We start from the raw sequence: 15,143 nt of genomic DNA, 5'->3' as shown, positions 1-15,143 counted from the left end.
GCACAGTATAATATTTGTGAGTTTAACATATTTATCTAGGACAGTCTGAAGAACGGCGATGTTATCCAAAGTTGAGTGTTTTGGGCGGAATCCGGCCTGTGTCATGGGAATCACATTATTCGAGAATGCCCAGTCTTTTAGATGCTCCAAAACGCAAACTGCGAAGATCTTCCCGGTGGCATCAAGGAGGGCTATGTGTCTACAGTTGGTTGAGTTGGTTGGATTAGATCTTGAGCCTTTTTCTTCTTTTTAATTTTTTAGGCGAGAAACCACTATGCTCCCCGCCAAGATTTTCGTATTTTCCCACACTCAAAACAGTGTTGGGAGAGTGGGGCTAGGAATTTACTCCAGTCATTGGTATTTTTTTGTTGGACTTTGACTGGGATAATGTCCGGGCCCAACGCTGCAAATGACCTAGCTGAGTTTATGAAAGCGGAGATCTGTGTAGCTGTGATTTTCAACACGTCCTACTCAAATTGGCCTTTCTAGGAGAAACCTGGTTTTGGGGATTAGATTTATAAAGTCTGAGGATGTGTTTTTCCTATTCAGATGATGATACTGGAGTTGCTTGGACTGACTTTCTTATCCCCATTTGTGCAGCAGTTATGTTCCAGAATGTTTTATTGTTTCTGTGTCTTACTGCGATTTGGATGGCAATCAAGATTCTATCTTTTTGATCTGGCTTATCTTTCTCTTTATTTCGTTGGTGGAGTTTTTTCAGCTTTCTTATTTCTCCTTGTCTTGCAGCACAGAAAGATCGAAATTGCGTTCTGGTCAATTTATTTAATTGTCGAGAAAGATGGTCAGTTTGTTTTCCTTCTTGATGAATTTTCCCGTTTTTTTGTCTTGTTGTATTTACCTGAAGGGAAGCTAATACGGTATTGTGTCTTCGTATCTGGAGATGGGATCGCCTACTCTGTTTGTAGAGGCTGGCAGAGGAAGAGAAATCTGGAGTTTATTTTATTATTTGCTTTGGAGTTCCAATGAATTCTTCCTGTTTTTTTATTATAACTGCCCTGCCTTTTAAGGTGCGTAAGGACCACGGGGATGTGGACTGTGTAAAAATGTAAATTCCTGTGGTTAAATATGCATGATCACTTTCATGTGTGTACTGAATGGATAATGATTGAACTTTCACGAAAAAATCTAAACTACAAATTGGATAATCTAGAATTGAAGAAATAAAGGAACCCAATCTAGTGTATGCAGCCAGGATATCTCCGTCAATTCTCCCGTTTAAGAAAACACCATTGATTGCTTCGATGAATGACAGAAGCAGTTTCCCTCGTTAATCTGCTTTTATCTTCTCTGGGAAAACGGGGGTTAGAATTGAACATGCTATTTACTGAGGACATTTCCCCCTGTTGTTAAATAAGACATTGGAGATTTTTTCATTGAAGTCCCCGGCTATTATCTTCAGGGGATAACCCCTTGCTTCTAGGGTTAGTTCAATTTTCATGAAGGCTTTTGCCAGGATTTGGTCATTTGAAGATCCAGGCAGAAAGTAGAAATTAAAAAGTAATAGTCCTGTAATAGGCTCCGTTCTTTCTCTCCGGTACTTGATGCTGATGCATTGCACAGTTGGGAGAGAAAGCTCAATTTCTTCCTGGTCCCAATCGAATTCTTCTTTTAATAGGATCGCTAGACCCCCTTTTGAGTGTCCTCTTCTTGAGGCCTCTGCTGCAGTGACAAACACAAAATAATCTTTTTGTGAGACAGGCACTAAGGACCAAGTTTCTTGCAGCAACACAATAGGCTGTGAATTTTCCAATATAAAAGACAGCTTTTGCAGCGTTTTCCCCCCTATATTCCATGACACTATTTTTAAGTTGCTGCTAAAAAGGCAGTTTTAAATCTTTGTCCGACTTATTACTGTTTAATGAGACAGCGATCCGTGCCTAGGAATCTTCATCCGGGTGCGACGTTTGTCTTGCGTCAGAACAGTTTCAAATTCGGCGCACTCCGTCTTTAAAGGAGAACATCAGAGGGCTGTCCTGCTTGTACTTCGATGTTTTACAGCCCGCGTACTGCTGGTTGTTGTTATTAGAGGGGACCACAACTCCTTCTAACTATTTTAATTGATTAAAGCCAGGACTAATTTGTTTGACTATGGATATGTCAAATCCGTTTTTATGGAAAGTGTCTTGCTCTTTAATTATTATGGCTGGAACTACATTGGACCAGAACTCAACGATTGCCATTGAGCAGAGTATTTTATTTGGAAAAGAAACTAGTTTTATTTCTTTTGTGGTAAGTGATTGGAGAGGCCGAATTTTATGTAATAGGTCGACTATTCTCCCGCAGTTCAGTGGAATATTACCACTGGGGAATAAATCTGTTAATTCTAGGGCACTTGATGCTAGATATTTCTCGCTGCCCTGGAGATCATGATTGACAAGTTGATTTACTGAGTCACGGGCATTATAGTTTGAGAGTTTTGTTATGAAGTTTGGTGCGAAAGGGTTCAAGTCTTTTGTATCTGCTTGAAGTACCAATGGAGCAGACTGTTGGCATATATTTTGAGTTCTGTGACAAACTTTCATGGCATACCTAATTTCTTCATCTGCTTGCTCTGTGGAGCATATTTGAAGGAACTCTGCGTTTCTTGTGGATCTTCTTGTTATTCTTCTCTTAGCCTTTGTCAGCTCTCTGTCTGTGATTAGCCATGAATAGGTGTGAAAGAGGTGTAAAACGCCTCCTAGGAAAAAACAACAGGCTGACCTGAATGGGCAGAAATCACTCCTATGAACTCAGCAGAATATTCAGAGTGGGGGGATGTGGGCATTCTTTGATGCCACACTGTGAAAACCCTGCTTGACAGGTCTGTTGAGCCACATGTAACAATTGGGGCACACCTTTAAGGGAGAGTGCAGGATGCCAAGACAATTCGTGTGGATTCCCTGTCTGGTTACTGAAGGACCCTGCTTTATCATACCAGACTTCTGTCTCTGGATACAGTGCCTGCTTCAAACTATATTTCACTGTTAGATGTGGGAGGCCACAGAGATTACCTTAGTACACTCCCCCACACACACTCAGTCCTCAGAGCCCAAGTTTAGTGTGGCTGAAGACTTGTCTTCTTGAAAATGTCCTGCCACATAGCATTTTACGGACAGTTTGCAGGAAGACAAACAGTAGCTACTGAAAAGTGAGTAGAGTTGGCCCTGGTAACTTTCACCCGATTGGTTGGAGAGTGCCCAGGAGCCATACCCATCTGCTAGCTGGTGCCAGGTATAAATGTGGTACCTCCGGGCACCCACTTCAGAATACTTACTGAATCTGCAGAAGATGAGAAGCGGTCTGGTCATGTTGCCTGTGACCTGAGAGGGTCCCTGAAGGACTGGACCTGCACCCTCTTGGACCCAGGCCAAAGAAGTGGACTTAAAGGGTCAACTGGCTGACCCTGATATATATAGGACCTGGGAGAGGGGTTGGAGATTATCGTATCACATAAGGGGAGATATCTAGGGCATTTAGTGGGTTCACGCTTTCCCTAAGTGACTAATCAAAAACACAAAGATTGGCATGACACCCCAGTAAATGACTCAGTGCACTCCTTTAGCGAGACCTGAGAAAAAGGTGTGTTGACCTCCATGCTTCCTATACCTACTTTTACTACTAGCGTCTGGGGCAATTCCAAGAATTGGACGAGGATGGCTCACTCACGTAATGTGACATGCTTCATCATTTGCCACCTTGTCCCACCCTGGTAAGATGATACTACCAGGGTGGACTCTACCTCAGGCTTACCTGAGGGAGTTCTTAGATGTCTGTTATCTGGACAGTACTGTGATCCAGTTGAATGGTTAAAAATATCTTACTATAAACCACAAAAGGGTCCTTTATTCTGGTGGTATCCTAGATGTGTTAAAAGGTTACTAAGGGCATAACTACAGGAGGCATATACAGGTTTAATGGCAGATATGCGTCTCAGTGTATTGGTAGATATATGCCAACATGTTTCTGCCTTTCGTTGGCCTCTTCACCTATAGCATTCGCCAGGGCTGTCTGTATGAGTCCCTATACTGCAATTAGTCATTGCAGAGTCCCCAAAGAAAAGGAATATGTACAAAGAGAGGATCTACATCTCATTTATGGAATATTTCCGTTGAGTAAACAACTAGGGTGGTTGAGCTAATTGCCGCATGGTCTGTTCTGGGTGGGTCTCTCCTGTAGTCACACTTTCATCAAGGTAGAGAACCCACTTCTTGTCCTATTGTGCCCCTACGAACAGCCGACTGGGGTAGGTGATCTCTTTCTCAATTCTGGAAGGCGATAGGTTCTTCCAACTTATGGAAGGGGTACAGGAGGGATATGTTCTACCAAATTACTGCATATAAACCAAAAGTTAATTTGTTTCAGGTGGAGCTACCCCTTACTAAGGGCGGGGAAGGAAAGGGTTCCTTTTCTTTAAATAACCCTCACTCACTCTAATAGTGTCATGATTCATCACTAAGTTCGCCCTCATCGGGCGTTTTGATGTCACTGTGACATGTAAATGGTGGAACTCTTTCGATCAGTGGTACAGAAGCGCCCAGTCCAAATAGAAATACAAGAAACCCAGAGAATCATGGGGCTTGTAGTTCAATTTGAAATAAGGTTGTGTGAATACTGTCACTAATATGGCCGTTTCTTAATTACAGGTTGGACCTATGAAAAAAGAATAAAACAGCAGGAAGGGCAAGCATACACTTAGCCCTCGGATGCAGTCATGTACTTGCATCTAGTCTGTACGAATTAAACAGCTCGTTGAGCTGACATACCAGGAAGGTGAGACTAATCACCCAGACGAAAGCCCCAGACCCATTGGGGCCACAGAGTAGGGCTGAAGCATGTTGGTTTAAGGTCATAGGACCATTGTATCATCAACTCCCGACATATTCATTTTACTTTTTAACATCCCCCAACTACTCCATAAATAAAGGGATATCTTGGAGTAAGCTGGAGGATTTTTAATCTTTTTGCCCCCTGGTATTTTTTCTTTCAAGTGCTCCCTGGAACATGGTCGAACCCACCCTGACCTTTAGGAGGCAGGGCGAACCCGATGATGAAGAAAGACACCATTAGAATGTGTGAGGGTGCTTTAAAGAAAAGGAACCCTTTCCTTCCCCGCCTTTAGTACGGCGGAGCTCCACCTGAAGAAATTAGTCCCCCTCAGCTGGCTGACATCCTGTATGGCTACATGGAGACAATGAGATGCAAGAGGCCTTTTCCTAGAAGTACTCAGCTGACCAGTGGCAACCGGATCAGGACTTGGACCATGATGTTGGCCTCTGCCTGACACCCTGAGACTCTCCACGTGTCTCCCATGAGGTCCTCTGGGTATTTAGAAGTGTCCTCCTCTGGTTGACTGGGACTTAAAAGACCAAGGCACTAATTTGGAGTTTGGCGGATAGGTTACTCCATCACAAACATGGCAGATACCCGTCCACCTTATTACAAGTGCCATTTGATATAATGGACTTGTAATGCTGAGGTTGGGATATCTGTCATGTTTGTGACAGGATAACCTGGACCAGCACACTCTAAGGTCCGGAGTCTGAAAATAAAATATTTGACCAGGATGAACCCATTTGGTGTATCGACTCACACTCCATCATGGTAAGCCTGAAATTGCGCCTAGGCTACAGCCCAATGCGACCTTAGACTATCATTAGCACCCAGCACTTTTGGTACTATTTCTACTTAAAAAAATTTAAATTCACATCTACGGTTCCCTTATTAGATTACAGTCATTTTGTTTATTACATTTTACCCTATTTTCTAATTTGGTTTGGCATTTGTATTGTTTTGTATTTTGACTTTATTACTGTTTTGGTACTGCATAAACAATTTACACATTGCCCTAAGTAAAGCCTGTCTGCTTTATGCCAAAGCTACCAGGAGGTTGAGATCAGGTTAATTTAGTGACTTTGAGGGTTCATATTGTGATCATTCCTTGAGGTGGGCGGTCACCCACAATAATACAATTTCTTACAGTAGATGTTTCTGCAGAAGAGTCCGTTTTGGAGTTTCAAGAGATTTGTCGATATATCTGAGGGTTTATCTTGTTCACAGTACTTAAAGAAGGATGATAGCTATGTGTACTAGTGTTGCATTATTTCTTAGAACTTTATTAGGTTTCTAAATTCATTATTTTGTTGGTGTTTTGAGCAGAGCAATAAAGTAATATTGCATAATCTAAGCCTCAGCATTTTTTTATAAAATCCAGATTTTCTGCTCACGAGGCTGTGTAAAATGTACATTCTCCTTTACCACTCGTATAAGATTTTTTTAAACAATCACTGGGCATCAAAATCACCTTCTTCCCATTTCTCTAACCATAAAGATACGGCTTACAATACTCTTTTTTTAATTGCACCTTCTTGTTACATTTTCCATATTTAAATTTGCAGAAAGCTTACTATTACCACACACACTCATACAAGCTGGCTTTAATGTGGACAAAGGATCTTACCCTCTTAGTAAGCGAAAAGTAGACACACTGGTAGTACTGTAACTCCAAACCTTCTCATGCACATATGAAAACACACACAATCTGTTAGATTAAGCATATCTGAATGACTTCTTTCAAGAAATGATTGGCCCTCTCAACTATCCTATTAGAGGTATTATTATAGAGTGCTATACCCATAAAGTGCACCATAGTTAAAGAACCGAAATGTATGCACTGTCTCTAACAATTACTGTAGGAGCACCTTCAATGCAGAAAATTATTTCCAAAAACTCTGACACATGCCATGTCAACTGCTTTAAGAAAATAAAAATATTCCCACTTAAAATAATAATAAACTGCGACACTAAGGTACTTGGGAACTTTTTCCAGCATATAAAAGTGGCTAACAAAATACAATCCTAATTTTTCCCATGGACCATTAGGCCATGGTGCAGGAAGGTCTTCCTATGTTTGCCTGATACTATACATTCCTTACAACCACCAGTAAACTTCCTTATGTGGCCATATATGCAAGGTCACCTACAATATTGTTTATAAGTGGTATTAGAAACACGCACATGTCCTTAATGAGCCGACTCAATCACACAACAACTCAATCAGCTTGTGTTTTAGTTTTCTGGTAGCACAAACAATATTTGTTGAAGTACTATGCCATTAACTATTGGTAGTTCAGCAGCAACTTGCGAAAAACTTTACCACTCAGAACTTACAGCTACACACTGACAATATACACGTTAACTAACCTCAATGTATTGTCTTTGTAACTCAATTCAATTTCAAGTCTTTATTGCGATTTTCATCATTAAAGACAGCAAATACAGTAAAATAATTATAAAAGAAAAAAGGAAAAAGGAAAATTAAAAAATAGACAATAATGGACCTGGTTTGCAGAGATGACATACACAGCAGTGGTGTTACAATAAATGTTGAATTAATATAGCCAGTAATCAATAAAATAGCAACATAATAATTAAATATTTCATATTTAAAAATTCATCAATAGTAAGATATCCATATTATCAAATGAGGCGTAATTTGTATGCACGTATAATCCAAAACCAGTGGAGAAATTTTGCTACAGCAATGGTCACAGATTGTGAGGTGTTGGTTTTAAGACACCGCAAAGCCTCAACACCCGTCTTTAGACCTAATAGTAAACAGATTGGTTTCAACCAAACCCGCCTAGGAGTTCTATACTCCGGGCAGATAAATTGGACATGCGCAATACTTTCCCTTTGAGCAGTACAAAAAGTGCAATCCGGTTTAAGGCCTAATCGCCATTTGGCTACAAAGCAATTGATAGGAAGAGTTCCCACCCTAAATTGATGATATGCAGTCCCAGTAGTTCTCAAAAGAGGGACTATCCTTTTGGTCCAAAAAATCCGAGGTTAGAGACGGACCAATACTTGAGCCAAATCTACTTCCCGTAACTACTCGCCAATAAAATTCTTTTAGAATTTACTTGGGGGGAAAAATATGTAATGTAGGTTCTTCCCATAAACTTGCTAGGCCCATAGCTCGATAAAGTAACCTGACTTCACTCATCCAGGCAATCTTATGCGCCTTATCAACCCCCCTAACGTCCAATAATGCCCGGCCATACTCAGAGAGTTCGGGAGTCACCCAGAGCCGCCTCCAGTAGGCCACTGGACGATAACGTGCAATATCCTCTAAAAACAAGACCCCCAGATCATAGTAAAGGGGTATGAGGTGGTGGATGCTGGGAGGCCAGTAATAATACGCAAAAACTTGCTTTGGGCCCGAGTTAATTGGGTAAGATTAATATGACCCCACAGTTCTGCCCCATAAAGAATTGCCGAGCTTATCTTGGCATCATATATTTTGAGGGCTGGTAGGATAGGTCTAGTGTGAGACAGGTGTAGCTCTTTGGTTAATGCGCCCGTTAATTGGGCATGCTTAGTTAATGCTTGATCTAAATGCGGTTTCCAATTTAGCTTCGACGCAAGAGTGATACCCAGGTATGAAAAAACCTCTGTCTGATCTAATTTAACTTTATTCATAAACACGGTCCCTCTGACGTGTTTAGATTTGTGCAGGACCATGAATTTAGTTTTAGATACATTTACAATAAGCCCATGATCCTTGCAGAAAACTTCGAACACATCAATAGCTTTTTGAAGGCCTTGTTGAGTTTTAGAGATTAACAAAGTATCATCTGCAAACATCAACAGGGGGATCAACTTGCCATCCAACTTGGGGGCATCAGTGGGAGTATCCTTAAAATAGTTGATCACCCCGTTGATGTACAAAGAAAATAAGGTTGGGGCTAAAACGCACCCTTGGCGAACACCCCTAGCAATTGGAAAATTGTCTGTGTCATTACCCGATTGATTCCATCTGACTTGGGCAAAATTATCCTCGTGTAATTTCATTAAAAAGTTTAAAATATCTAGAGGCATGCCTTGATCTGTAAAAACTGACCACATTTTTGCTCGGGGGACTAAATCAAAGGCTGATTTAAGATCAACAAAGGCTGCAAAGAGCAACCCCTCACCCAATAAGACCACCCGCCAGTAAATTAACAAAAACCTAAGTACCTGGTCTATGGTACTTGTGTGACTGCGAAAACCGGCCTGGAGAGGTGAAAGAACTTCCTCCTCTTCGATCCAACCTTGAATCCTTAGTAAAACAAGCCTAGCTATCACCTTCTGTATGCAGTTAATCAGGCTTATAGGTCGGTAGTTACCTGGGTCAGAACATTTGCCCTTCTTAAAGATCGGAATGATCTGAGATCCCTTCCAGGTATAAGGTATGGGTGTGTCTTTGGATATGCAATTTGCTAGGCACAAGATGTACGGTGCCCATAATTCCTTGTCATGCATAAACAAATCAGCCGGGACCGAGTCTAAACCAGGCGCTCTGCCTTTGGGGAGGGATTTCAACACATTATTCACCTCATTTAGAGTGAAAACCAGAGGAGCTACATCCTTAGTTAAGGCAGTAATTGATGGACAGCAATCCTCCGGTACTTCATTAGACGCAAACTGAGATGCGTAATGTGAAACCCACAGATTGGGTGGCACAAAGTTAGTGGGTTCTTCTCTCTTTGAACCCCTTCCCCACCTAATCAGGTCCCAAAAGGAACACATGGAACGTTCTTGGCTGGCAGAGTGGAGGTCCCTCCAGTATTCCTGATCCCATGCTTGTTTGGCTTCGTATTGTACTTTTTTATAAAATGCACGAGCATTCCTGATGGAGACAATATCTTTAGTTTTTACAGCATCTGACAAGGACCGATATGCACTCCTACAGGATTTCCCATACCACTGATTCTCCTTTCTGGTTGGTCTATTGGCTTTAGCATGGGTCTGCTTTATAAAGAAGGCACTGAGTTGATTAAAGAATTGGGTATGGATAATATTTATATTACCCAAATCTTCCTCCTGAGCAATAGAATTTTGTAAGGCATTATAGTTAATTTCCTAATGGTTATAATCTGCCTCTCATTCCCCGAACAATTTACCCATTTAACACGCCTTGAGTCATTGGTTATAACAACTTCAGCCTTCTTAAAGGGAGGCTCCTGACATTTGGTTGTGGATAATTGGAAGGAAAGTAGTAGAGGGTCATGGTCGCTCTCTACTCTTGCCACCACTTCCATATCCTTAATTCTAGACCAATGTTCTTTGTTAGTGAGTATATAATCAATGCGACTTTTACGAAGGCCATTGTTAAACGTAAAGGCCCCTTGCTTATCAGAGACTGATCTACCATTTGTTGCGCGGAGCCCATGACCAATACAAAGAACCTTAAGCTGTAATGCAGCCTCCGTCCACTTCTTAATTGGCGATAATGTCAAGTGGGGAATATTCCAGGCACTATCCTCATCATACGTGAGGTCAATGTCATTTGTGTCCAGGGGCTCGAAGCAGCAATTAAAATCACCCGCTACTATGACATAACCATCTCTGCAATACATATCCAGGAGCTGGTCCAACTCCTCCACAATCCTTGATGATTTACCCCCAGGTAACCCTCTGGCATAAACATTGAAAACATAAAGATCTTTTTGACCAGGACACTGGACAAGTACAAGCAAAATATCATTACTTTTGGAATCCAGCTGGGTCAAATTGTATCCACTGTCCTGTTTGATCCACATTAAGAGACCCCCCTTAGCCCTTCCATGTAGACTGGGAACAGCAGGAACATAGAAACTAAGATAGCCAGGTCTATAATCCAAGTTGGTTGACCATGTTCCTGCAATAGTATAAAATCCCTATTATCAAGAAAATTGGACCAATCAGTGGATGCCACCTTATTCCTAAGTCCTGCCACATTCCAAGAAATTAGGGACGAGAAGACCTTGGGCTCATCATAACCTTGGATGGCACTTGGCAAGACTTCCTGTATAGCTCCAGTAACTTGAACCCCAGATTGGAGTAGACAAGAATCACAATGTGGATCAGCTCGCGGCGAGACAGTCTCACCGGGAGGAGCAACAATATGTGTTCCTCGTGTATCTGAAACTGGGCTATAGCCAAGTCAGTCGTTACAGTCTAATGAGCTCAGTACCTCAAATCTGTTGCTAGTTGGGGTGGGTCTAACCTAATGGTCAGGACTAGCGGCTAAATCTCTCCTAGTTGTTGGAACCTTGGGACAGGGAGGATAGAAATATCCTAAAGGAAGGATATTAATACGATCATGGTGAATAATCAGGGAGCCTGCCTGTCTTAAGATGTGTTCAATCAATAGGGGGGATGCAAAATTAACTACTACACAGTCTCCCTCCAAACTCTTTTTGGTATCTCCTATCCATTCCACCCTACGGACCATCTTAAAATTTGAATACAAAGCACCACCCAACACTGTTCTGGTATTTAAGTGATGTAATACTTTGTTTTTTAGTGAAGACCAGTGTTCCTCCCTCCCATCTGGTATTTTGGGGACATTGGCGTGAATTATAGAATAGGGACACGCCTCTGGGGGGAGATGAAATTTGGGGTGTTTCATAGAGATACAATGAGTATCTTTTGTAATGGTCCTAGGGATCTTTCTGGCAGAGATATAGGGCCCTATTCACAGAACTAACTTAAGACAAAATCCTAAACTTACTACCATTTTCGTATTCACAGAATGCACTTACTCATTTTGCTATTCACAGAAGACACTTAGTCACTTCGGTATTCACAGAAGTTAGGAGTCCTAACTTTAGGACTCCTAAATGCCTTCTGTGAATACCGAAAGTCTTAAAATTAGGATTTTTCTCAGTTTAGGAGTCCTAAAGTTAGGACTCCTAACTTTACTACTACTAAACTGAGAAAAATCCTAATTATAAGGCTTTCGGTATTCACAGAAGGCATTTAGGAGTCCTAAAGTTAGGAGTCCTAACTTTACTACTACTAAATTGAGAAAAATCCTAATTTTAAGGCTTTCGGTATTCACAGAAGGCATTTGGGAGTCCTAAAGTTAGGAGTCCTAACTTTACTACTACTAAATTGAGAAAAATCCTTATTTTAAGACTTTCGGTATTCACAGAAGGCATTTAGGAGTCCTAAAGTTAGGACTCCTAACTTCTGTGAATACCGAAATGAGTAAGTGCCTTCTGTGAATACCAAAATGAGTAAGTGCCTTCTGTGAATACCAAAATGGTAGTAAGTTTAGGATTTTGTCTTAAGTTAGTTCTGTGAATCGGGCCCAGAATCTCTTTGCTGGATAGAGTTTGTAGGGACAATAGTTGTCTGAAGTACAGCCTGTGCTCCAGATGAGTGTACACCAATATCCAAACGATTTACTAAAGGCAGTTGCACTGGAACACTATCAAGACATGATGTTATTTGTTTAGACCCTAGGAGGGAACCCTGTTGGGTTAATATTTGTTTCTCCAAGTCTAATAATCTAGAATCAATTATCTCAAGTTTGGCCAAAACCGGAGTGATCAAGGCCTTAATGCGCTCCTCCAAGATTACCGCAAATCTAGACATAAAATCACCCTCACTAGATATGTCAACGGAGGGGATAATCTGAAAGCTTTCTGGTAGGGTGATAGTAGGATTGTCCTGAGACAGTTGGCTTCCTATTTGTGGACCTTGGACAGTATTTATAGGACATTTCCTAGCTTGTTTAGCTTTAGGTTTGTTACTCTTACTAGCACTAACAGCCTTTCGCTTTCTTTGGGGCTGTTTGGGTCTAATAGCTTGCTCACCACGTGCCTGCCTAGTACGTGTATTTGGAGGGGAAGGGGACTGGCTGACGGTAAATGGACATGAAGTATGAATGGAAGTAGCTCCCCTGGGCAGAAACTCATTTGACAGGACAGCTGAACCATAAGACAAATCTGTCAAAAGCATTAGGACTACTCATAGAGGAAGTTGGAGGGGCACTATTCAAAGTGGTTGTGATATTGCACATAGGGTCAAGGGATAATCTCCTCTCGACCAGTTCAATCTCTTTGGCAACTGCGGTTTCAGCCCGTTTAAGGAAAGCGTCAAGAGTACCAGATCCTCCTTTCGTATTCCTGGTAACTTTGGCCATGTTGCAATTCTAATACACAAAATGCAGAGAATCTCAATGTCCAGATAGACGAACACAAAATTAAGACAGATAAATCCCACTATGTCGCAAGTTCACATACACGTCAGGGAGAAATCAAAATGAGACTTATCTGAGCACAGCGGGAGAGGTGAAGCGTCCAATAACAAGAATGTAAATGTAAATAGGGGGGCCCAGCCTCAATCGGCCTCGGACGGCCACAGACGGTCCCGCCCTTGTCCCGGGCTTAACCCGGCGCCACCCGCGCACGATCCCTCGACGCGGGTGCTCTCCTCTGATTTTAAGCGCCTCCGGGCACGGAAGAGGCGTGGGCGGCTTCCTGCCACTATGATCTCTGGGCAATGTAGTGCACACTGCGGCCGCGCGAGTTGTCAATGCGGCGGCAGTGGCAGAGAAGGTAGGCGCCAGGGAGTACAACCAGGAGCACGCAACAGGTATGGCCCGGGCAGACAGCAAAGGCAACAGCACACAGAGCCCCCGCTCCACCGGGGCTCTCCTCTGATTTAACTATAACGGGGGAATTTCAATGGTTTTTCACGAGTGAAATGTCCAGCTAACTATAACATGTGTGAAACCTATGGTTTTTTAAGTGAATTTGCAAGGTTTTTTAAATGCTAATTCCTAACTATAACGTGTGTGAAACCTATGGTTCTTTCAGTGAATTTGTACGTTTTTTTAAATGCTAAGTTATGTATTTTATTTATTTTTTTTAAGGTTTTTCACCGTGCGCGTACCGTACGCGCACGGTGCGCTTCGCACACCGTGCGTGCGCTGTGGGCGCCCACGTTCCGCAGTTGGCGGAATTTTTCCGTTTCTACAGTACGCGCACGCTACGCGTACTACGCGATTTTTCGCAAAAAAATTAAAGGAAATTTTGGCCCTTGGGGGTCCTTCTGGGACCCCTTGACAAAGGCTAGGGGGTCAGGAACTGTCCACCCTGCCCCCTTTTCACGTTCTCCACCTTTGTTTTTCACCCCTTCAGACTGCGAGAGACAAAATGGCGGGCGACACTTCCTGGTTTCGACCGATTCGAATGTTTACTAAAATCTAACAACCAATCAGAATCGCGCTCGCGCACGGCAGCGTGCGCGTACGGTAAGTTTTACCGTACGCGCACGGTGCGCGCTTATAGATATATATATATGCATTTAAATGCTATTTTCTCAGAAAATACTGAACAGATTTACACCAGACCTGCAAAAGGCACATCCCTGACCTGAGGACTACCTCTCTGCCAAATTCCAAGTAATTCTGTTCAGCCGTTCGGGCTGTAGCTTGGACTAAAGGTCCTATGGAAAAATGCATGGGGAAAACGCGTTTTGGGACCCCCCCTTTTTCTCAGCCCCCGCTTGACGAATCCCCCCGAGACTTTCAGGGAAGGAGCAGAGCGGAGCGCCCCACCTATTTTTAAAATTTCGCGAGGATTCGTCAATCGGCGCCAAAGTTATTCCAAATAGAATGTTGCGGATTTCCTATGGAAACACGATCCTAACTATAACTATCTACTGGCGACCGCCAGTAGATAATATATATAAAAATATATATATATATATATATATATATATATATATATATATATATATATATATATATATATATATATATATATATATATATATCCAGAACCAAATTCTTTAGCTTCCTAAAGACGGTAACTCACTCCAAGCCAAAAGATTTTTCAAATGCTTTATTCCACCATTCTTGACAGACCGGTTTCGGTCATGACGACCTTTCTCAATGTCAATTGTCCATTTACAATGAATCTTTTAAATACACAGATGTTAAAGGATATAGAAAGAGGATTTCCATGTTTTGATTCATAAACATGAAAGAAGGGCCTCTGTGCTTGTATTGCAACACGGTGGCCATTTTAAAGTTACTATTTACAAGTCATTGTAACATTGAACTGAAATGAAAAAAAAAAATATATATATATATATATATATATATATATATCGAAAAGATAATCCCTGTGCAGGTTGAGCACGAACAGATTAAACAGACTGAAGTATAGCTGATGCTGGGGGGCGTGGTCAAGCCGAGCAGCAAGATGGCTGCACAGTAAGCCGGCTCTGTCGGCAGAGCACACTATCCGAATATTATCCGAGGCCTGGCGTACAATCTGGGGTGTGAAAAAAGAGAACTACTACGCCTTAACCTCGCGCCATCATCT

Source organism: Triturus cristatus, chromosome 7, assembly GCF_964204655.1.
Source record: "Triturus cristatus chromosome 7, aTriCri1.1, whole genome shotgun sequence".
NCBI classification, from domain to species: Eukaryota; Metazoa; Chordata; class Amphibia; order Caudata; family Salamandridae; genus Triturus; species Triturus cristatus.
This window is presented reverse-complemented; position numbering follows the sequence as displayed.